This window comes from Phacochoerus africanus, chromosome 4 (assembly GCF_016906955.1).
Source record: "Phacochoerus africanus isolate WHEZ1 chromosome 4, ROS_Pafr_v1, whole genome shotgun sequence".
Lineage (NCBI taxonomy): Eukaryota > Metazoa > Chordata > Mammalia > Artiodactyla > Suidae > Phacochoerus > Phacochoerus africanus.
Genome location: NC_062547.1, coordinates 128393181 through 128417800, shown reverse-complemented (window position 1 = coordinate 128417800; position 24620 = coordinate 128393181). Strand labels below are relative to the sequence as shown.

At 40.1% G+C, this 24620-nt stretch overlaps 1 long non-coding RNA gene across 2 annotated transcripts; it reads right to left on the bottom strand.

The window, feature by feature from the left end:
* Window positions 1-3286: 3286 nt before the first annotated feature.
* LOC125124363 (uncharacterized) lies at window positions 3287-24611 on the bottom strand. Of its 2 annotated transcripts, none has more exons than XR_007134291.1 (4): window positions 24421-24611; window positions 14052-14161; window positions 4517-4802; window positions 3287-3511 (listed from the first exon to the last, which is right to left on the bottom strand). It is a non-coding gene; the product is annotated as an uncharacterized LOC125124363 (long non-coding RNA). The 2 variants fall into 2 exon arrangements; XR_007134292.1 differs by having other exon boundaries at window positions 4517-4680; window positions 24421-24609.
* Window positions 24612-24620: the final 9 nt, after the last annotated feature.

Sequence of the window (24620 nt, the reverse complement as noted above, 5' to 3'; positions counted from 1 at the left end):
ATAAAAACAGTTGGTCTTTTTAGTCAAACTGGTTAAAAAGTTCTTGATTGTTCAAATGTATATGGGGGAGGGAGTGGGATAGATGGGCATTTGGCAGGGAGTTGGATGATGCAAATTGTTATATCTGGAATGAATGGGCAGTGGAGCCCTACTGTACAGCACAGGGAAGTATGTGTGATTGGGTCACTTTGCTGTACAATAGAACTTGAAGAAACATTGTAAATCAACTGTACTTTAATAATAAATAAATAAATAAAATTTGGTGGGGGCAGTGAGATAACTATCTACAACGCCAGAAAAAAAAAACTGTCATTTATAAAGTACTATAAATTTAAGTATTTTTGCACTGTTAGTCAAATCGATGTTAACTTTTTTTAATCCAAAAGAAAATAGATTAAAAAAAACACCACAAAAGTCAACAGTATTAGGCAAATTGACTTTAGTCCTATTGGCTTGTTACTAGTAACTCAAGATAATTAACCTAATCCAAGCTTGAAAAAAATAATTAAAAGGCAAAAATGTGCTCTTAACTCCTAACATCAACATAATACTTAACTAAATGAGAGTTGTAAAATATTTTTGATCCCAAAAGGAACTCTGAGAATTAGCTTTAAAAAAAAAAAGAGAGACTCAGCTGCCACATTTGATAAATTAAGTGGGGAGCAAGAGAGAGAAACTAGGGTCCTTCTGAAGAGGGGAGCTCATGAGCAGAGCTGGGAATGTGAACACAGGCCTCCCAGATGTGAAGGATTGGATTTGCTTATCTAGAAGGCTTAAATTAATGAAATTGGTTCTTTCTTTTCACTCCCATTATATTGAGAGCTAGGAGGACAAACTTTGAGAGAGATGTTTTTCAAGAGATTTCTATTTCTAGTTAATCTGGTAAAGGATACAATATCTACAAGAATTACTGACCGTGTCAAGGCTGCTGATGGCTAACATGACAAGCAGCATCATTCAAGATCATTTTGTGCTGTGTAGTTTTTTTTTTTTTTTTTCTTCTTAGTTCAAAACTATGGTGATAAGATCAGGTCATGTAAAGATGGTGGAATGTGGTATCTGCTAACAAATGCTGGGTAGTATTTAAAACATGCTGAGAGCAGCACAGAGGCAGGGACGAAATGTTCTTAGTGTTTCAAGCCTAATGTCTCTTTCATTGCATAGATTTCCATCAGTTCCTTCTATTAGGTAAATTACATCTGACCTTTATATCCCAGTGAAGTTAAGTGTAATTTAAGAGTTTATGAGCATGGGAGTAGGGGAAACAGAAACTTTCCACTCTGCAAAGAAGGAGTTGTCAAATGATGACACAGAAGCCTCCAAAGAGATGGCCCCTGTGTGTACTTCTGGTCAGTTTCACTGGGGTAGCCCAAGAAAGTAAGAGTTGTGTTTTCTTTTGCCTGCTTGTTTTTTGCTCTTTAAACTAAATATCAGCGTTGGAACCTAATTCCTTTCTTTGGTCCAAGTTGTCCCTAGGGAATCTTCCCTTTTTCTAATCAGGATGGCAAAGGTGTGGTGGGACAGGTGTTCTCACAGACAGCACTGTTGGTGTCGATACAAGCTTCAGGAGGAAAGTCTCTCGTGCTTTTTCAAGGGCCTCGAAAACACTCATACATTTCATCTGTGTTCTTCCACTTTTAAGAATCTACCTGAAAGAAATAAGAGATGTACACACTGATGGCTATAAAGCACTTCTTACAACAATTGGAAACAGTTAATGTCCCATAACAGGAAGATAGTTAAATTATGATGTGCCTTTATGATTGAAAAAGATGCAACCATTACAATCAAGATTTCCAGAATGCTTCCACCTTTAAACAAGATATGTATCTGGATTGAAAGAGAGAGAGTGTGTGTGAGATATTCTCCTGATAGTTAACAGGTCTAGAAGAATGATAGGATTGTGAGTAATTTTCTAAACATTTCAAAACAAATATGTTTTATTATTGTACTTCACACAAAAGCAGTATTTTTAAAGTCATCTTCAGAGACTATACAGTGGAATGAATAATGATCAAGATAATGTTGAATGGAAGAAGCAAACACTGAATAGTACATACAGTATATTTTCATAAAATCATATACATGTTTTAATATGAAAAGAGAATAAAGACAAAAAATAAAATGTAATAATGTCTGGGTTAAGCAATTATTGGTAATATTATTTCATATTTTTCTATATTTTCTAAAATTATTAGAACTAATTTTAATCAAATTAATATGTACATATAGGAGAAAAAGTCAAAGAGTACACCAAATTCTTTCATAAGCATGTCTGTGTTTTATGTATTTGATACTGACTCCACTGCTCTAAATAATGGGCTCACCTCTTGTGGCATCCCAAGATCCTCACTTCCTGATAGTCATACTCTTATTATAAGATCCTCTTCTAGAAAGAAGAACCTATTGGAGCAGTAGGCTCTCTTGCAGAAGTGACAGTGTGACTTCTAGGGCTAGGTAATAATTGGCTTCTTGGATGACTCACTCAGGAGCAAGCAGCTATCATTTCAAGAGGGCACTAAAGCAATCCTGTGGAGAGAAACCAAAGCCTGGTGCACCATATTGGGAGTGAAATTTACAGCCCCAGTAGTCTTTGGGTAGCTGTAACCCCATGAGAAACTGAGCCAGGACTCCCCGGCCAAGACACTCCAAATTCCTGATGCACAGAGTTAACAAACATTTATTGTTTTAAGCTGTAAAGTTATAGAGTAATTTGTTATGCAGCAGTAAATAACAAATGCACCTCTATTTCTTAATATTTTGAACATTTTCTATGAACATTAGCTCATTCTCACCTCCCCCACTTGCAATGCCCCCCTCTTTCCTAGTTTTTGGTAATTGTGTCCCTTAGTGAATGGGAAGATTCTGTCTATTATAGTTGAGAATATAAACGGTGTGTCTAAAACTCTCCTACTTTTTCCAACAACTTTCCATGGCACCTCTTAATCTCAGTATATATTATGAGGGTTCTATGAATCCACCCCTCTCTACACTCCTCCCTCATATCCATTCGCTATCTTTTGTCAGCTCTGCCTTTGCTTTAAGATCATAAAACCTGGGAGTTACCACTGCAACTCAGCAGAAAAAAACCCAACTAGCATCCCTGAGGATGCAAGTTCAATCCCTGACCCCGCTTAGTAGGTTAAGGATCCAGCATCGCCATGAGCTGCAGCGTAGGTCACAGATGTGGCTCGGATCTGGCATTGCTGTGGTTGTGGCGTAAGCCAGCAGCTATAGCTCCAATTTGACCTCATCCTGGGAACTTCCGTATGCCACAAGTATGGCCCTAAAAAGAAAAAAAGAAGAAAAAAAACCATAAAACTTGATTACATTTACACCATGTTCAATGTCCAAGTAATTCATTAGTGCTCTATCTGTAGGTTGATACTGATATTTGAAAATACAACCGTGGCATTAAGACAGTGTAACGTTTTTTCTCCAGAAGAGCCATGTTGTGTGGTAGGATTACATTTCCACTTCTGTTGATCCAATGTGATGAATCCTTGGGGACCTGAAGAAACACGTTTTGTGAGAAGATCAAATGGTTTCTCTTTATTATAGATTCCATCATATCTCAAAATCATGCCATATCTCAATTTGCTTCTCATTTGGCCATGTCTTTCGTTTTGAACTTTTTCCCTCTGCCAATATTTTAATGTATCTTCCTCATTTTTTCAATATGATCTTTCCTTTTTTGCAGCCTTTGAATGAATTCATTCCATTCTTCGTAGTGTTATTTGCGGAGTCCACAGCATGCTGTACTATTTAGGACTCCTTGCTTTCAGTGCTACCCAGCTAGCATTCTGGCTTTTCTTTCCCTTGTACTCTTAGGTCATTTCCACCATTTCTTTTATTTCATGTCTTCCTACTATTTGTTTTTTCCCCTCATTTCTCTAGCTCACACTGTCAAGTATATTTTTCAGGTTGGCCATGTAAGAAACTTTCCATGACCTTGCCTGAAATATATTCATTTATACCTCACACTAAATGAAAATATTGTTAGAAATATAATTCTACCTTTAAAAAATCTTTTCTCTCAATATTTTAAAGGAATTGCTTAGAGACTCATTGTTATTAAAGAGAAATTTGACACCAGTCTGTTTGGTATCAAATGTCACGGGACTTTTTTCCCCTCTGGAAGATTTTGCAGTTTTGTCATTATCTTCGCTGCACTGAAATGTCATGGCATGAAGTCTAGATTATTTGGCCACCGTTGAATTCATTTAAAATGAAGGCGCTTGTCTTTTCTGAACTGTAGTAAATTTTCTTCCATCATTATTTGATAGTTTTCTCCTGACCTTTTTCCATATTCTCTAATAATCAAATAGTGAGAACTTCTAAATATATGAAGGTCTCACCTTTTATTTCTTATTTTCTTTCTCTTTTTATTTTGCTGTATGTTCTGTTCCCTCAACTCTTTGGTCATTTCTAAATATACCGTTTTTAATTTTCTCAAGCTTTAGTTTGGTATTGAATTTAATTTGGATTGTATTTAGTGAGATTACAAGCTACTTACATCACAGTACCAGGTACAACTTCAAAATGAAAATCAGAAATCAGTCTTCACTGACCACGACCTGCTCCGGGAAGTCTCTTTCCCGGTGCCCCATGTCAGGTGCCTTTCGGTCAGGAATGTGGGTCAGAGATTGGTCGGTGAACCACATGCTGTAGACCAGAACACTGTGTATAGTGAAGACGTAGGTAAGTAAGAGACTAAGAGTGAGAAGACACACCATGGGCAATTTTTCCCAAACTTCATTTCCCCGGGTCTCGTCTCCCCTCACTCCTCTTACTCTCTAAACCTGCCAGAAGAAAATTAAAAATTTCGCTTTACATAAATACGCAGAGCAATGTAAATCCCCTTGTTCCAAGCTTCCCATTCAGGACCATTCTCTTTGCCTTTCATAACATCTCCTAGCCTTTTATAACCACAACATAAATCTCCAACGTAGCCATTCAACCAACCTTAACACCTAAGTACTCAAGGTGTTCAAGTGCTCCTGTTTTGGGAGACAAAGATTCAACAGTAAAAAAAAATGGACAAAAATACCTACTTTCATGGAGCTTATGTTCTAATGGGAGAAACAGACTGTGCGAAATAAACAGAGGCTATGCAGAATGTTAGGGAGGAAAAATAAAGCGGGGAACAGAGAAGAAGGAAGGGTTTGAAGTTTTAACAGAGGGAATCAAGGAAAATCAATGAAAAAGAGACTACAGAGTACATCCAACTAGAAGATTCAGCTTTACACTTTCAGCTTCTAAATGTCTGCCCAGTTCACTTTGGGTCTTTTCAGGGAGAATCAGGGGTATTTAGAAGTTCTTAAGGCAGTAATCAGAATCAGCAGGAGACATTTGCCCCATCCTAGGCCCTCCAGTACTTGGGGATGTCAATCAAGTAACATTTTTATACAGGAGGGTAAGAACTGCAGTGTTTTAATAACCACATGTACTTTTGAGCGGGTCTTCTGTCCCCTCTTTCTGGTGCTTTCACTGAACCAATAGCAACCAATCTCTTTGCCTTCTTAAGAGCAATGCTAACAAGAACCAAATTTTCAGATGAATAAAAAGCAACAAAAATAACAACAAAATAACTATGCTTTCTTTCACATGAAGTCATAGAAAAGAGCCATGTTTGTAAATATAAACTGAATGTAAAGATCTAGATTTAGGGGATTCTTTTTTTTTTTTTTTTTGTCTTTTGTTGTTGCTATTTCTTGGGCCGCTCCCGCGGCATATGGAGATTCCCAGGCTAGGGGTTGAATCGGAGCTGTAGCCACCGGCCTACGCCAGAGCCACAGCAACGCAGGATCCGAGCCGCGTCTGCAACCTACACCACAGCTCACGGCAATGCCGGATCGTTAACCCACTGAGCAAGGGCAGGGACCGAACCCTCAACCTCATGGTTCCTAGTCGGATTCGTTAACCACTGCGCCACGACGGGAACTCCTAGGGGATTCTTTTTTAAAGTCCCTTTTCACTCCACATCCATGACGAATGACCCCTAAAGTGAGCTATGGTCCCTGAGTGATAATGCCCTGTCAATGTGGTCCATCGATTGTAACAAATGTGCCACTCTGGTGGGGGATGTTGATAGGGGGGGCTATGCATGGTGGGGGGTTGGAGGGAGGGCAAGGGCTACATGGGAAATTGGTATACTTCCCTCTCACTTTTATGAGCCCTAAACTGCTCTAAAAAAGTAAGATCTTGATGAAAATAAATTAATTGAATGGAGGGAGAAAGACCCACTCAGTCAATCCTCTGACTATGTTATAACCTAATTTGTGAAAAAAGGTCCTTTTAGATTTGAAGAGGTCCTCCAAGTTTACCTTCCTCAAGTCAAAAACTGCTGTTTTCCACTACTACTGACGTGGACTGTGGCCAGATTCACCAGTTCCACACACACACAATGTCTAACTTGATAATGGCATTCACCACTTTTGACAGGATTCCCATGCCTTCTTGCCTATTTTCCCAACAAGGCTGTGCAAACCTCTCAGACAGGGACCAAATCTCAGCCTTCGCACAGTACCCAGCAACTGCTTCTTAAGGAATGTTGACTGCATAGGGTATTGTCCCACTTGGACTCATCGTAAGGGCAACAACATCACCTAGCAGTTATTGAGTACTTACCATTCCAGGCAGCTGACATCATTATCTATAACCCTTGTACCAACCATAAAAGGTAGGTTCTGTACCCGTTTTACAGATGAGAAAATTGAGACTTAGAGGATTTAAGTAACTAGACCAAGTGTACCCAACTAGCGAACATGGAAAGGCTAGGATCCTGCCCTTGGCGTGTGTAATCCCAAACTACACTTTTGAAATCACCCTGGGCATTTCTTGAAGATAGGCAGGTAAGACATCTCAGAAGAAACCAGAAGGGAGACCATTGAGACTGTTCTGCTTAGTTTCCAGCAAGTCCGAAAGAGCACATCTAGAACATTCTAGCACACGGGAATACAGGACTCACTCACCTGCAGCCACAGCTTTCCCTTTGCACATGTCGACTCATCATAGGCATGGTGGCTGCTACCCGTTCATCCCTATTCCAGACACATTTAAAAAGAAGTGAAAGTGGAGTTCCTGCTGTGGCACAACAAGATGGGTGGCATCTTGAGAGCGCTAGAATGCAGGTTCCATCTCTGGCTGGCACAGTAGGTTGGGTATCTGGCGTTGCCGAAGTTGCAGCTTGGGTTGCAACTGCAGCTCACTGATTCCTGGCCCGGAAACTTGCATATGCCTTGAGGCAGCCAAAAAAAAAAGAGGTAAAACTGAAGTAGAGTGAAGTTAAATGTCTTTGTAAAATAGGCCCTACAACCTCCTACTATTCGAGCATGTGAAATGCTCTGGGTTTTTTTGTTTGTTTGTTTCTTTATTTTTGGAGGAAAAAAGAATTTAATGGCAAGCAAACTACACCTGAGGCTAATGAAAAGAATAAATAAAGAATATATTTTGGGGAGTTCCCATCATGGCTCACCAGTAACAAACTTGACTGGTATCCATGAGGACACAGGTTCGATCCCTGGCTTTGCTCACTGGGTCAAGGATCTGGTGTTGCCAAGAGCTGCAGTCCCAGCTCGATCTGGTGTTGCTGTGGCTGAGGCATAGGCTGGCAGCTCATAATTCCGATTGGACCCCTAGTCTGGGAGCTTCCATCTGCCTCAGATACAGCCCTAGAAAGCCAATAAACAAATAAGCAAACAAATAAATAAATAAAGGATATATTTTGCCTTTTTGCAGGCCCTTGTGCTGCTCATATTTATAGACATCTAACAGGGAGAGCATGTCCTACAGAACATGTCAGGATTAGGGATATTGAGTTTTCAGTAACCCTTGCTGCTTCTCACTGTGCCTTGAGTTTGACCTAGGTAGGTCTAACAGAGTGCTGACGTGCAGTTTCCCCTGCTTTGTTCAGGTTCCGGTGTGTTATCTCACAGCTAGCAGAACAGTCTTATGGTTTATTTGGCGTGGGGTACGTGAAGGGCCCTAGTTACATAAGGCTATTAAATCAGAACCTGCCTAGGTGTCTTGAGTAGGCTGTTAGCCCAGTTCATTCTGGGCAAATACAATTAAGGTCCTGGCTATTATTTACAGCAAATACCAGTGAAAACCACCTCAGGTTCCTGGGTTTATTAATAGTGAGGCTGAAGGGGAGTGGTAGGATCAATGTGGGCCATGTCCAGCGTTGCAGCTTGCACTGATTAAAACGCTACTTGTCATATTCTAGATCGTTGTACTGTAGTTATAGTAAATGTTCCTTGTAATGCATTTTCAAGTACAAAAATTGCTTCAGAAAAGAGCATTTAGAAAACTAATTCTATTGAAACCAATGAAGTGTTGACACATTGCCTGATGCAGATTTGTTTAAAGAGGCTTGTTTTAAGTTATAAAAGTACAGTCCTGGAGGCAAAAATCAGTGACTCCTCAGTCTAGTGACTGAGAGAACAGTGAAGCAGTATATTCAGCCAGCACCCCCTCATTAATCCTTTCCCGTAATTCTACCCTCGTCACCTTCTCCCTTGCCTGACTCTATAGAATTTCAAACGTGCTGCCAGCCCAGGAACTCGCTCAGAAACCATTCATTACTCAGCCAAGGCATTTATAATGTTTGCTGATGTGTCGGTGAATAGGACGCAGTGTAAATCTGGACTGAAGTGGGCTCCTTTTTTGTCATCTAAATTGTTGCTACGCCATGGGTTCTGTAAGCTTTCAAAATCCCAGGGCGGAGGGTAGGGGGAGTTGACATCCTCATCTTTCTGAGAGGAGCATTTCACTGTGCCCAACCCTGGGAAGAAAAAAGATGGAGACTGTTTGCAGCTGAAAAGAGAGATACGGCATTAAGCAAAAAGCTTGTTATTTACCTCAAACGAGGCCATTGGCTCTCACAGAAAACCTTCCTTGCCTACAGACCCTGTTAAAATCAAACATAAAAGCAGGCATCTCTTGCATTCTGAACAAGCCCCTGCTGTAACTCAGTGTAAACCCCCAGTGTAACCAATTAAGCAGTTTGATGATGAGAGAAGGTTAGTGAATGAAGGGAGTGGTCAGCAGAGAAAGCTGATCTGGTTTTCACATGATAAGCTGTATGCGGGGAGCAGCAGACCAGCCATTGGTTGGTGATGACTCCATGTTTCAAAGCTACTTGACCCCAGGAAGGCATTTGGGGATCTCTTCAAAATCACATGTGGAAACAAGGTTTCTGGTCAGGTGGACAGATGGAGGCACACTTTCTTTTGTTCATTTGGGTGATGAATTCATCAGATTTGCTATGATTAATTGTGTAGTCATGGTCATCTGTCTGGAAACCTGATTGAGTAACTGTTTTACAAATTCTGTGCCTGGTATAAGAGGACATTCAACAGACTTTAGAAGTTTGGAAATTGAGGTGAAATTTACATGACAGAAAATGAATCATTCTGTGGCATTTAATACATGCACAATATTGTATAAACACCACCTCCATCAAATATCTAAACATTTATCGCCCCCAAAGAAAATCTCTCATGCGTTAAACAATTGTCCCGCATTCCTACTTCTCCCTAACCCCTGGTAATCAGTAATCTCTATTCTGTCTCTATTGATTTAAATATTCTGGATATTTCTTTGAAATAGAACATGTGACTTTTTGTGTCTGACTCTTCACTTTGCATAATGGTGTCAAATTCCATCCACTTGGTTGCATTCCATTAATGACTGAAGAATGTTTCATATGAGTATTTCATAATATGGATACACCACAATTTGTATCCATTCGCCTGTTAATGGACATCTGGATTGTTTCTACCCAGTGGCTATTACAAATAGTATTGCTGTACATGTGTGTGCTTGTATTTGTTTGAGTACTTGTTTTTAGTTCTTTTGAGTATATACTTATGAGTGGAATTGCTTGTTCATATGGTAGTTCTCTGTTTAACATTTTGAGGAACCTCCAAACTGTTTTTCATAGCACTGATTCATTCTACCTTCCTTTCAGCCATGTGTGTGGGTTCCATTTTCCCCACATCCTTGCCAGCACTTGCTGTTTTTCTTTCTGTTATACCCATCCAACTGGTACCTCACTAGGATTTTCATTTTCATTTCCCTGGTGACTAATAATCTTGAGCATCTTCTCATGTACCTGTTGACCATTTATATATCTTATTTGTAAAAATAATCATTCAAATCCTTTGTCCATTTTAAATTGGATTGTTTGCCTTTTTGTTGTTGAGTTATATACCATCTGGTTTTAGATTTTTAAGTGGTGTAGATGACCACATCCACCTGCCCTGAGGAATAAAAAGAAAAATTGATAGTTGTCAAATATAGAAGCTACTCTGATATAAATGGTAGATTGAGAAAAGGAATATGTATTGGAGACAGAGAGGGGTATTCCACCACTTCCTGCTTATGTGACCTTAAACAATGACTTATCTTCTCTGAATCTCAATTTCCTTATATGTTAAATGGAACAGAAATTGTTACTTTATAAGGTTGTTATGAAGATTAAGTAAACATAAAATTTATGGCCCCTAGGAGCCACTCTACAAATAATTTTTGTTCCTTTCTGTATAATTAATATAGCTACATGGAAACTTCCATGAAAATCAAAAGTCACATTTTAAATCTCTAAGAAATTTTCTTAAGAAGATTTTATGATGAATCCAATCCAGCACAGAAGTATCCTTTTGTAATCAACCTTCTGGTTTTTCTCTTATGTAAATCCTTATTTTCATACTCAGTACACATCAGGTTAGTTTTTTTTTTTTTTTCCCAAAAATATCAGTCAGTATTTTTTTTTTCTTCTAGGGCCGCACCCATGGCATATGGAGGTTCCCAGGCTAGGGGTCAAATCGGAGCTGCAGCTGCTGCCCTACATCACAGTCACAGCAATGCCAGATCCTTAACCCACTGAGCGAGGCCAGGGATCGAACCTGCATCCTCATGGATGCTAGTCAGATTTGTTTATGATGAGCCATGACAGGAACTCCAAAAAAATATCAGTCAGAACTTTTTTTTTATTGGAATAATTTAAATGTCGTGTTTAGAGTCCCAGGCTGACCCACAAAGCCTCTATAACATGTACTAATCTGAACTATAGAAGTGTAGGCCCCATCTTAGTCCTGGATCCTGATAGAAGGTCTCATCTATGGCCAGGAGGAAGAAAAGAGTACAGAGCTGGTCCTGGGCAGAATTTGGAAAGGGATGCATTCTTGGCTTCCCCACATTGCTTCTGTAGCCCCTTCCTACCACCAAGGCCCCTCCCCCTTGTGCCTTCATGCCCAGGATAGCGTCTTCCTTCCCAGCCAACCCTCCACTCATTCACAGTGCTCTACTCTCTGAAAATACTGTGTCTGCCAATCAAGGTTATCAATTCCTCCGTGCCCTCAGATAAGCCAATTCCAAAGTCCTTTGAACTTCAAAGAGGTATCTTCATTGTGCAAAAAAAATGTGATTTGGTAATCTTCAAAAAATGCCCAATGGATGGAATATCAGTGGAGATTTCTGTAGGACAAAAGGACTCCATCCTGAACAGGTCAGTTTTCCTAGAGGGTCTCTTGGATCTGTGTCCTTAAGCCATGACATCTTGTTCAAGTTTCCTCACTTTCCTCCCCTTTGAGCCCAGATTCTCTAAGAAGCCCATGGTTTCTTCATGAGGATTCCCTCATCAGGCCCCATGTGGATGGTGGGAAATTATGGTGATCCAGTGAAGCCATGCATTGGGATTTTGTATCTTCTGGGTGGCTATAAATTTAGGACAACCTCTGTTATGTTTGCATGACCTGAGATTGACAACCAAACATCCTCTCTCAAGGAAATTTGAGGGTGTCATTTGTGGTTTACATCCCTTTGCCTAGTTTTTGTCACTTTTTAAATCCTCTTTGTGTATCTACCTCCTTTCAGAAAGCCCAGAGGTACACGTCAATGTTCCACGTTACAAATATGCAAACTGAGGCCTGAAAATCCTAAGGAACTTGTACAAAGTGCCAGAGCTAGTAAAGCGGCAGAGCCCAAATTCCAACTCTGATCTGTCTCCTTCTAGAACTGGAGCCTTTCACCACGATACTTACTACCCCTGTCAACAGGCTGCCCCAGAATCTTAGCCCTGGACCAGATATTCAAGACCACCGAGTTCAGCTAATTCATCTCTCAAATGCAAAAAAATGCTGTGAGCTCTCATTATTTAGATACCTTTCAGTATTAGTTAGGGCTCTCCAGAGAAATAGAACCAACAGGATGTCTATAGAGAGAGGCAGAGATTTATTTTAAGGAATTGGCTCGTCTAATTGTGGAAGCTTGGCAAGTCCAAAATCTGATGGAGTAGGCCAGCAGGCTGGAGACCCAGGGAAGTGTTAGAGTTTGAAGTCAAAGGCTGTCTGCTGGCAGAATTCCTTCTTACTTGGGGAAGTCCATCTTTGTTCTATTAAGATCCTCAACTGACTGAATGAGGCCCACATTTTGGAGGACTTTCTACGTTACTCAGATCTATTCATTTAAATTTTAAGCTGACCCAAAAAAATACTTTCGAAGAAACATCCAAATTAATATCTGACCAAATATCTGGGCACTGTGGCCAAGGCAAGTTGACATATAAAATCATGCTTTCCTTCTCTACCCTCGTCCACAAGTTCAGAGTCAACCAAGATCTGATGTCCCTGAAGCGAATGAAATGTTCTTTAACTCGCACTGCACGTGTGCCAACTGCGTTTCGCTCCCCTTTCTATTCACCCAGTAGCTAACAATGGAGCAGCAACTCTTAGGTGATGTTTTGGTAGTCAATTACATTTTACTCGTCAACCCAAACATCTAGGCTATAGTGCAGGATTCCCAGTCTCTCGTGCACATACACACAGTGGTCTGACCAGTGAAACCCTATCAGATTTCCTCTGAGGCAGAGGCATATGCTTTGGTTAATTGGTGTGGTCAAGTCTCAGTTTGAGAGAGACATGTTTTCTTGGCTCAGAGTTTAGAATTTCATGCTGATCCGGTTGACACAGTTCAGATTGGTTTGATCCACCGCTGCAGTAGTTATCCTTTGATCTGGAGTCTAGTTGGTAATGTGACCCATTCAGATGGCTTTCCTCTAATAGTCAAGCAAGACAAAACCAAATCATCCTGTTTATCTTAATGGGCTTTTTTTTTCCTCTTTTTTTTTTCTTTCTTTTTAATTTTTTTTTTTTTTTAGACCTGAGGCCTTGCGGATCTTTATTGAAAAGAAAAAGAAATCTGTGTATCTACCTGATGGGCTTTGAAATACCCTCTGGTGTTTAATGTTATTGCCCTTGCTTCTCCCTGTGGTGTGCTGAATCATGTCTTAAAAGTTTAACAACCATTCAGCAGGGTCACCATTCAATATTCTGTGTCCTTATCAAAGATGGGGATTTACAAAATGCTACCTAGAAACAAAGCCCACTTAACAGGCTGTTATCCCTGAGGCCACCTCAGCTGCCTGAATGGATCTTCTAGTGTGACATCTGTTTGACATTTGTCATTGCCCTTTGGGTCCCCAGCAGAACTTGTAACCCTGAAAATTGCTGGTTGAATTACATAATTTTATATGACCAAAGAAAGACAACAGCATTCTTACACAAATATATAAGTCTGGGCATGCATCACTTGTCTTGTATAAACACCCATATATTGGCAATGAATGTGCGAACAGACAAACTTCATTTTAATTGTTAAATACATGCCAAGAAAGTTGAATATTCGCAGATACTCTCTAGGTGTTAAGCTGGAAACCCTATCGGTGAAATAAATCCTGTGATGCATTGTTACCAGGCAAGGAGGGGGGCGGATTTATAAAAGAATACTAATTCCAGGATGCATCTGTTTGGCAGGTAAGAATATTTTGTAAGAGGAACACACACCTGCATTTAGCACAATTTCACAAGCTTCAGCAGCATTGTTAAATGTCTGGACGCACCTTGTGCTTACTGCTTCAAGAATAACAACGTGGCTTTCTCTTTTCACTTAATAATGATCCAGATTACTTATATGAAACACAGCAGCGTAGTGCTTTACGCAACAGTCATAAACAACCTCTCTTAAAATGCATTTTTTTGCTTTTATACCTCAGTGAACAGCTCTGTTTGAGTAAATGATCCATCCTTGAATTGTGTATACAGAGAGAAGATCAGCACTGGATTGTTGTTTTAATAAACTGGAAGGCTGCCAACATTCTCTGGAAAGAGGACAAAGACATTAATGCTAGCATGCAATCTCGCCCGTGTTTGGATTTAAGACGGAATTTAATCTTCTTGCCTCCTTTCCCTTCTCCCCCTCCCCTTTCCAGTCCTTTCTTCCCCTGATACACAGTCTCTTTTCATGGAGTTAACTCATGCTATCTTAAACAGCATGAACTAATAAAGGGTGGCATTTTTCAAAGAGGAGGCATTCACAAATGTTGGAATGTGGAACCTTTAAAATTCTTTCTCTGTACTTAGTTTAAGAGAGTAGTGATTAATGAGTTTATGTTATCTATCAAAATGCTTCCATCACGCTGGTGATGTGACATGGGATTTATGGTAGTGAAAAACCTGCAATCCCTCCCTTGTATCTAAATCTATCAGCCCAGCATTCATACAAAAAGCACTCAATGATGTATTTGTAGCTATCTGAAAGCAAGATCATTTTTAAGAGATTATGTACTGCCAAAAAGGAACATTCTTAAAATATAGGAAAGGAAACAATTTCCTTTCCAACCTATTGCTCTAGCAAGCATGTTACTACCAATATCAATCTCTTACTGAAAAAAAAAAGAAAAATAGGGAGCAGATGATGATCACATGATGAGGCTACTAATGCTCAGTGAATTTCCTGTGATTTTCTTGGAACTCCTTTGCACGCTCTTTACAAGGGGTCACACAGATTTTCACAGGGAGAATTTGACATTGCTCTTTGTGCTGTGCATCTTAGAAAATCTACCTTGAATACCTGGAATAAAACTCAGTTGTTTCCATCTGTCAGGTAAGAGTATTTCAAGTAGCCCCCCTCCCCAAATCTTCATCCATGCTCAGCAACTGGAGCAAAACATGTACCATCCATCCATTCCCCTTCATTAGGCAGATGTTTCTACTTCTGCAAGACCTTACAGAAAGGGTAGAAATGTGTTTGCAACAATTGTTTACACCTTGCTTTCCAAGGCCCTCTCAAAATGGTGCCCAAATATAGATATCACATGTCCTGTTATTACCTAAGGATAAGAATGCATACATTAGAGGAGAGGATACTGGAGCAGGTTCCCAAAACAAAGTCTCTCAGCACGCTGAAAGGTGTGGATGAAAGATGATGTGTGCCAAAAGAAATGTATTTCTCCAAATAGTAGAATACTGAATGGCACGCCTAATTTATTTTTCAGTATTGACCAAATCAGGTGTATATTCATAACAATCTTGGCTTCTTTTACTTAAGCTTTGAACTGATTTGATGAATGGGAGGAAAAGGAGGGGAGTTACCCCAAGCAGAAATTTTTATCTAACAGTCCTGGACATTATCATGTGTTGTCGCTGCCCTAGTAGGGGAGGTGGCAGAAACATTCTTTACATCACGAGGAGCCCTCGATGTCCTTGCTCTGTAAATAGTCATTTTAGTCAGGGTCATCTACATGTCAGGCTTTGGGGTGCCTACGTTTTAAGTTGATCCATTTCTGTGTGCTTTGGAAAGTAGACAAAGAGCTCTGCAGTGGAATATTTTTCTTAAGGCAGAATTTCTACCTCCAGAGTGTAGACACAAGCTCAGTGTGTTCCAGAAACAGCACAGGCTTGTATTCCTTTGCCATTTCCTGCTGCTTTTGCTACTTCTGCCTCGGAGAGATGCAAAGGATTGAGAAACACAGCTAAAGAGAAAGGAATCCCAGAGGCCACAAGGCGAGTGGTAACAAGCCAGTGTGTGTGCTCTGTCGTACAGGGCTGAGTTTGAAGGGGGTGGGAGAGTGGTGTTCAAATCACAGAAACTGCCTGTGCAGCAAATAGATTCTCCTCCCCCTCCTCCCACTACTCACACTGCAGAAAATGCCATCTATCAAACTGCTCTTAAAAGCAGTCCTGACGATGCTGGAATAAAAAGGCTGTTATGACAACTGTGAGGGAGGAGGAGCCTCTTTTCACCCAGCTGTCTGTCAGACAGGCATCAGGGACCCTTGAGACTTGTAAGGTCACACCAGGAACCTGGCTCCCAGCTGAGATGTTCTCTTTCGGCTCCCTTCCCCCAGCCCACCTCCACATGACCTCAAGCCTGGCCCCTGGGGTCAAAGTCACAGGACGGCAAATGTCATTTCCTATTGATTGTCTTTTCCTTGGCCACAGTGTTTCTGGCCTCATTGGTCTTACTCTGGCCCAGCCCCAAATACTTTGAATACTCTTAGATGGTTCATGATCAGCAAAGAAACAATGAGCTATTTTCAGGTTACAAACCACTTTTCTAGTTTGATGTCAATTGGTTTGAGTTTTGAACAGAGAGTGTAACGTCAATGCTGTCTCTATTATATCTACGTGCCCGGTATTAAAATGCTGTTAATAGTCTGGTTGGTTTGGGGTGGGTTGGGGGTTTGTTTTGGTTTTTATCAGATTGGTAAGGAAACCATGAAAAGATCACTGTCTTTTCGAGGGGCAGGCCATTTTTTTTTTAATTACCAAGGAGAAGGAGATAAAAAGTTATTATCTGTTATACAACAGCAGGAAGGCAGAAAAGCTCCTAAGAAAGCATATTTAATTTCTTAAATTTTATAGGACAAAGAGAATGAGGAAAGCAGACACGTATTTCAAGCAAAAACTCCATCCAGGTTTTGTTCCTCGAGCAGAATTATGAAGAATAGAAGCCACAAAGATAACTACAAGGAAGAGGATTTTATATACTCAAATATCAGTGTTTTCAGGCTTTCTTACTGTTGTCCCTGCCACCACATGCATTAAGAACTCTTTTAATGGACTGACAACAGGGGAAAAAAAGAGTCCTGGGCTCAGTAATGACACTATACCCCACAATTTTGGGGCCTGGGGCAAAAGTACCAATCAATAATACTGACTCTATTTTATTTGAAATTGTGATGCTTTGTTCGTCATGGATTTTTTTGCATTAATTTTGATTTTTAAAATACGGCATTAACATATGATTTATCTTGATTACTCAATTTCTTAATAGCCCCTAAATTTTGTACCCAAGGCAAGTGCCTCATTGGCTCATTCACCCTGACATAGTCCTGGCCTAGAAAAAGAAAACAAACCAGAAAGTAGAGTAAAAGATGTAAGTGATTTTCTTAAATTTAGAAAGATTAAATGGACATAGGAATTGAAGACTGGTTTTTAATTATTGGCATCACCAACACATTGTTTTCTAAAGCACCTGCCAGAATTCTGGGAATCTGGACCAATTTATGTAAATTAGGTGATGTATTTGGAGATGCAGTCTAGAGGCTTTTCTTTCCTCCCTCTGTCTTGTTGCTAGTAGCCTATACCTAATGAGTGTATGGCAGTCATTGCCCCACAGGGAGGACCTGAGCCCCAGAAAAAGAAATGAATTGAGGGGCTGGGTAGATTTTGGAAATATGTAGCAGAAAAAGTCTAAAAAGCTATCATGTTCAGTTGCAAGGGTTAAGTGATTGCGTAGGGGGAGATGTTTATCCATTCCAAAAATTTGGGTTTTAATATCAAGAAACGAAACCTTAAATTCAGCCAGGGTTTATACCTTAAATCACACAATAGGGAGAATATATGATACCATAAGAACCTACCATCTTCCACCTGAAGTTAAATAAGAATTCCACCGGTTGAGAGTAAAAGAAGAATCTTAGAGAATGTGTCAAGAGCATAGCTATCTGTAGGTGCCTGAGAAGGTTCCTGTTCCTGCCCGCTCAACAAATCAAACCTTACAGAAGTGCAGAAATGCCACATATAGAACATCAGAACAGGAGAGATTATTTTCTAATACATATACTATTTGCTGCTTGAGAGATGATACACCACAAAGAGAACTTCATAAATACAGCAGTTCACAAGATTCAGTACACAGAAATGAACATTTCCTTATTTCTCTATAACTAAATTCAACCAAACTTTGGAGCCTTCATTGTTATGGTACAAAACATTAAATTGTCAAGGTCTATACAGCCACCTGTAACTTAGAACACGTTTTTGTTGTTGTGGTTGTTATCAATTATGTCAGTTCCACCTTCTAAAACTGTTTTTCCTGCCATTCCTCTCATGTAATCGTGTATTAACAAACACTTACCTGCCAAGTAGAAATTAATTCCTTCAATCTTCACATCAACTCTCTGAAGAACACAGTGTTATTTTCTCTACTTCAGAGGTATAGAAAGTGAGATACAGAGAGCCAAATTTGCCAAAGGTCATATAGCTAGGGAAGTGGCAGAGCTGAGATTCAGACCATGTTTTTGACGTGGCACCTGAGTAATAGAAAAGCAATAACTGGAGTTCCCGTCGTGGCGCAGTGGTTAACGAATCCGACGAGGAACCATCAGGTTGCGGGTTCGGTCCCTGCCCTTGCTCAGGGGGTTGATGATCCGGCATTGCCGTGAACTGTGGTGTAGGTTGCAGACCCAGCTCGGATCCTGCATTGCTGTGGCTCTGGCGTAGGCCGGTGGCTACAGCTCCGATTGGACCCCTAGCCTGGGAACCTCCATATGCCGTGGGAGCGGCCCAAGAAATAGCAAAAAAAAAAAAAAGTAAAGCAATAACTGAGGGGCAGTTTTGGCGGATGGGTTTGAGGGAGGCCTCACAGAGCTCTCTCCCCACATCAGGATGGCGCTCTGAATCCCTGGAAAAAAATCTCTGAATTGGGTGGGATTTAGCAGAGAATCTCAAAAGAGACTGGAGATTGAGCTGACAAAGACAGAGATTCCACCGTGGGGCAAGACACCAGTGGAAGCCAAAAGAGACTGGATGAAATATGGATCAGATGCACAGATGTTTCATAAGTCCCCAGGAGCATAGAGAGCCCTGAGAACTTAGAAAGCAGAGAGGTATTAAAGCACAGGTTAGAAGCACCTCCCCTGGAGATGCCATTGTCACAGTCCCTGCTCTGTCATTTAACTAGCTATGCGATGTTGGGCAATGTGACTTCACTGTGCCTGAGCTTTCACTCATATTAAGTAGAGACCATAGCGCTGTATACCTGCAGGATTATATGAATTCACTTACATATAAGAAGAGCTTATAATCGTAGTGCTTTGTCTCTGACCCAAGAGTCTCTTGTTTCTACCAAAATCCATGACACTGGCAGGATAACTTTTAGCTTACAAGTAGTTAAAAATGTTAGACTCTTCACATCCCATTTAGTATGTAATAAATATCCTTAATAAATCAAATTGTTTGATTTATTGCAATGTGATTTAGTAGTATCCTAAGAGCAGTAACTTTTTTACTTTCGTAAGTTTTTCAGTGTTTCATTCTCGGGTTACTCAAATGCATGTGCTTGTTTTGTTCTTTACCTACAACGTGTCCTTTAAAAAAGAAAAATACTTACCTGTATTTAAACAGTAAGCTAAGGTTGATGCTAGTGACTGGAAATGTCTAAATGTGCTTCATTATAACCACATACACAGCCTAGGAGTATATCATTACTGAAACTAAGAACACTGAAGAATAAAGATTTTCAAGGAATGCAAATTTCATTTCTCCATCTGCCACATTCACAGGAGGAAATGGAATAAGAGTGCATTAACGTTTCAAGCTCAGGTTCAAGACAGTACTTTGAAAGAAGGAATAACAGCAAGTAGTAAATTCAAGACAATTAGAGCATCTATTATTTTACAATCTCTGAAAACAATCAGTTGGGTCAGATTTTTTAAGATTATTTAAAGAAACAGAAAACAAATCAAATGATGGTGCTTCCGTAATCAAATAATAAGATCAGCGAAGCAAAAACACAGGATAGGTACTCCTACCACCACAAACCTCGAAGAAGGGCGTCAACATTTCTCCCTAGCTCTACTCAAGCCTGGTCATTCTGGAATAACATGTTTCTGCCATCTGCCCATTTGTGAGTGACTTGTAGAAACTGACATCTAAAATAACTTGATGGGCGTAATTAAACCTTACCAGTCTTGGCTGCTTTCTCAAATATCATAATAAAAGGGTGAAATTATATACTAGACATAGTTGTTTTCCAAAGTGGGAAACATAAAAATTTAGGGAGACGAAGTATAATGTTATGAGAACAGTATTTTTACTGAGTAAGCCAATGAATGTGGTGTTGCTAAGACATTTTTCCTCATGCCCTGCTGTTGGGAGTTGCCCCTTCTCTCTGCTTTATTCCTCCTCCACTTTCCTTACTCACTCATTATCAAATACACTCATCTTGTTTAACTAACATGGTACTTAACCTCCGTTTGATGTTGGGAGTGTAGGGCTGCTGAAATTACAACCAGAAGGATATGAGAGAGCATAAGAGAAATAGGCAGAGAGGAAAAATAGAAATTTCATGTTTAAGTCTCATAATGACCAAAAAATAGTTTAAGTTCAAAGCGTGAATCTATTTCTGGACAGAGAAAGCCAAACCGACAGTAGATATTTTAACTCTGTAAAACTGGAGATGTGGACAGTGGTTTATAAGTTGACCATTTATTTTAGGATTTTAGCATAGTTGTATATTAACAGAGTCCACTGACCACTTACCAATACCAAATTTCCATCTAAGCATCTCTCCTAAAATCATGGAAGTTAAAATTAAATCCAGTAAGATGAATTTTAATTGGAATGCATTTTGTACTTACTATGGGATTTTCAGATTCCCCCATACCAAAATTTTTTTCTTTTAAAAAAGGTTTATGATGATTCTGTTGGTACCCTTACAAATCACTCATAAATAACCCAATTAATATAATTAGGTTATATTAATTGGGTTATATTTATAGTTGCCCAGAAGAGACATGCATGGATTACTTTAAGACTTGGAGATTATTAAAAGAACACATTAAAAAAAAATGTCATCTGTTGCAGTCTTTCTAAGCCATAGGGTTGGGATACACAGTTGTGCTTCATGGAAAAAACAGAACAATTGTTCACATGTTTGTGGAAAGAACCTGAGCTCAATTGGCACACCTTTTTCATTTATCCAAAATTTATTTTTCCCAAATGAAAGCAGGGCCTGTAATCTGCCATTCAATAAGGAGCACTTCTATTAGCCAGGAATTTATCATAAGCCACTTCACATGCCTCCCCTGTTTTCAGCCCATGTGTGACTGACTTTGACTTGAATTCCATGAACTAGTTTAACTGGTGCTCTTTGGTTACACACAAAAGTACGTTATATCCAGCTGATGCCGTAAGAGGTCTTGGTTGTCTGGCACACCCCAATCACAGGAAAGATGGTGGTTTAAGGCCTGAAGTTAACAGGAACTAGAACTCAGAGGAACCAGGATTCTCTAGCTTTCTCTTTTCTGTGATTGTCTGCACACCAGGTTTTTCCTTGAGGTTGAAACTCTGACTACCACTATCATACATCTTTCTAGCTCTAATGCCAAAGAAAAATGTACTTTCCCCAGTTGTGAATAAAAAACAAAATTTCAGGTAATCTCAAGGAAATACTCTCATTGATTGGCCTGGGCCATGTGACCGTTCTCTTGGCCAGATAGTCAAGGAACTAGAGTGGCAAATCCAATGAGATCTCCGTGGTTAGCGTGAAGGGAAAAAGAAGTTCTCAACAGGAAAGAGTGAATGCTAAGCAGATAAAGCAATAGTTGTCTAATTACTTGCGGGAAAGCCTTGCTGTTAATAAATGTAATGTGATGTAAGCGATAGCAGTCTGTATAATCAATACGGCAGCTGTAGAGGAGGCAAGTTCCTGAGACTTACGCATTCATGATACAGCCTGTTCAGAATTTAGACCAAATTCCCTTCACTCGACAGATGAAGAGATAGACCCCGGAAAAAGAAAACGTAATCCACATACACGAATGTGGCACATAAATGTCTTTGTCCATTCAAGCTGCTATAACAAAAATGCCACAGACTGGTCGCTTAAGCAACAAACTTTTATTTCTCACTGTTCAGCAGGCTGAGAAGTCCAAAATCAAGACTCTGGCAGATTTAGCGCTTTCTGAGGACCTATTTACATTGTCCTTAAATGGCAGAAGGGGCAAGGAGCCCTCTGAGGTCTCTTTTATAAGGTCACTAATCCCACGCAGGAGGCCTCCACCTTTCTGACCTAATCGTTTACCAAAGGCTCCACTTCCAAATACCATCACTTTGGAGATTAGGTTTCAACATATGAATTTTGAGAGGGCACAAACATTCAGTGAATAGCAAACAGTTAAAAATAAATCCTGCTGTATAGCAAGGGAACTATATCTACTCACTTACGATGGAACATGATGGAGGATAATGTGAGAAAACGAATGTATATATATGTGTGACTGGGTCACTGTGGTATACAGTAGATATTGACAGAACACTGTAAATCAACTATAATGGAAAACATAAAAATCATTTTAAAAATAAATAAATAAATCACTTGCTTCCAACACACATTGCAGGGTGAAATGACATCCTTCCTAATATGCACTTGCAGGATTTGCAGAGGCCTGGTTTGGAAGTGAAGCCTCAGAATGCCAGTTGAGAACTTTTTAACCCCAGCAAGAACAGAAAGAAGAACAGGGCTTTTTCAGCCTGTTTGTACCTCACTGTCAAAGTTAAAGCCTCATGACATTGTAGTATATTTCATGAAAACTTCTGAGAGGCCAAACAGCCACACCCCTAAATGGAAGCCCTCCTGTTCCACCCACTGTAGCCTTTAAGTCCTCCCATGCTTTTCCTACTTACTGGATCAAGCAGTCAACTTGACTCCTTTCCCTTCAAACATTGCACCACTTGTACATTTATAGAGAGACTTAAAATGACAGTCTTGGGTGTGTAGTAATCCGACCTACTTCGTGTCCATTTATCTCAAATCAGCTTACTAGAATATAACTTTGAATTTGGAATATGTAGTTTTTCTGCTGCTATAAAAATACAAGTTCTTGAGCTAAATTTCTTTCAGGTTTCAGAGAAAAAGAAAAGAATCACTTCCGGGTAATAGCCAGTCAAATGCAGGGTTTGGCGCTCCCTGTCTCCTCTCCCTTTCTGCCCAGGGCCAGGATAATCTAATTTCCAATGTCTGGTTCCCATGTTTCTCTGGTCCCAGTAGCCTCTGCTTGCTTGTTCATTGCCCACATGGACACAAGGCATCCATTGCTCTCCACTGTCCTCTACTGTTCTTATCCAACCATAAGGCCTCCTCCATCCCCACAGTCCAGTCCTTTCAGGGGCCCATAAATTTACATGCACCTCCTCTGCACCACTCTGGGGCCATTGGATGAGATGGGTTGTCCTCAGCCCTCCCTGCCTTGGTCACCACTACACTGTCATGCCAATACCAGCTGATCCAGGACCAGACAGATGTTGAGGCTTAGAAGAGGTGAAAGTGTCCTGAAGCTACCGGAAGAGTGAGCACAAAGTCTGCAGCTCTCAGAGTCCCCCAAATTTATACTTGCAAACACACCCACACACAGACTCACCCTTGGGATTTGACCTCACTTCTCAGGATCCCAGAAACACCTAATTAAATAGCTGACAAATGTAACAGATAATTATAGATCTTAACAACAGAGGAAACTAGGTAAAGGTATGTAGAGATTCTCTGTGCTATCTTTGTAACTTTCTCTAAGCCTAAAATTATACCAAAATTTAAAGTTGACATAGAAAGTAATGAGAAGGGAGTGGTGGGTGGAGGTATGGGAGGGACAAGATTAACTGGGGACTGGTAGTTGTTGAGATGGGGTGATGAGACGGGAGGTTACTATGCTACTCTGCCTATATTAGGTTGTAAGTTCTCCATAATTAAAAAAAAAATTTAAAATGCATATTATGGTATGGTCCCTTCTAAAGACTCTTAAAAGTCTACATAAACTTTAGAAGCCAGTAATTTGACGCTTTATTCTCTCTGTAGAATTTCTACCATCAGGACTATAGTGTTTAAATCACAGGGCAAAGAGAGCAAATAGGAAGAACTGAAAAAACAGCAAAGTTGAATATTATCCAACTATGCAATTTGCTTCTGGTGTTTGGTTTTGCTATTAGACCATCTCACAGCCCTTCTCCTCCCTTTGTATTTTTTAAATCTTTTTTCATCTCCATTTTTACCACTGTTTAGATCTCTACATGTGTCACTTGGCATAAGGTCCCACTGCAATATAACAACACATCCAAATAATCATTGCTTAAACAAGATAAAAGCTTGTATCCCTCATACATAAAATCAGACTGGAAGTCAACAGTCCAGGACTTTCATGGCATCTCCACAGCATTCTCAGTGGCTTCAGCTCCTTATGGTCCTTATCCCTTAATTCCTAGGATGTTGCACTTGTCACCAGGCTTACAAGATAGCTTCTGGAGCTCCAGCCATCACACTCACATTCCAGGCAGCAAGAAGGCAGGTCGAGCCACTTACCTTTAAGGAAATGTCCCAAAAGTCCCACAGAATACTTTTGTAATCTTTCATTGACCAAAACATTCTCATAGAGCCATTCCTAGCTGCAAGGCAAAGTGTGGAAAATAGTCTTTTAATTGTACCCTGGCTGTCCTCTATAAAACCAGTGTTCTATGAGGGAAGGAGGGGAGAATGGATGTTGGGTAGGCAATTAGCAGCCT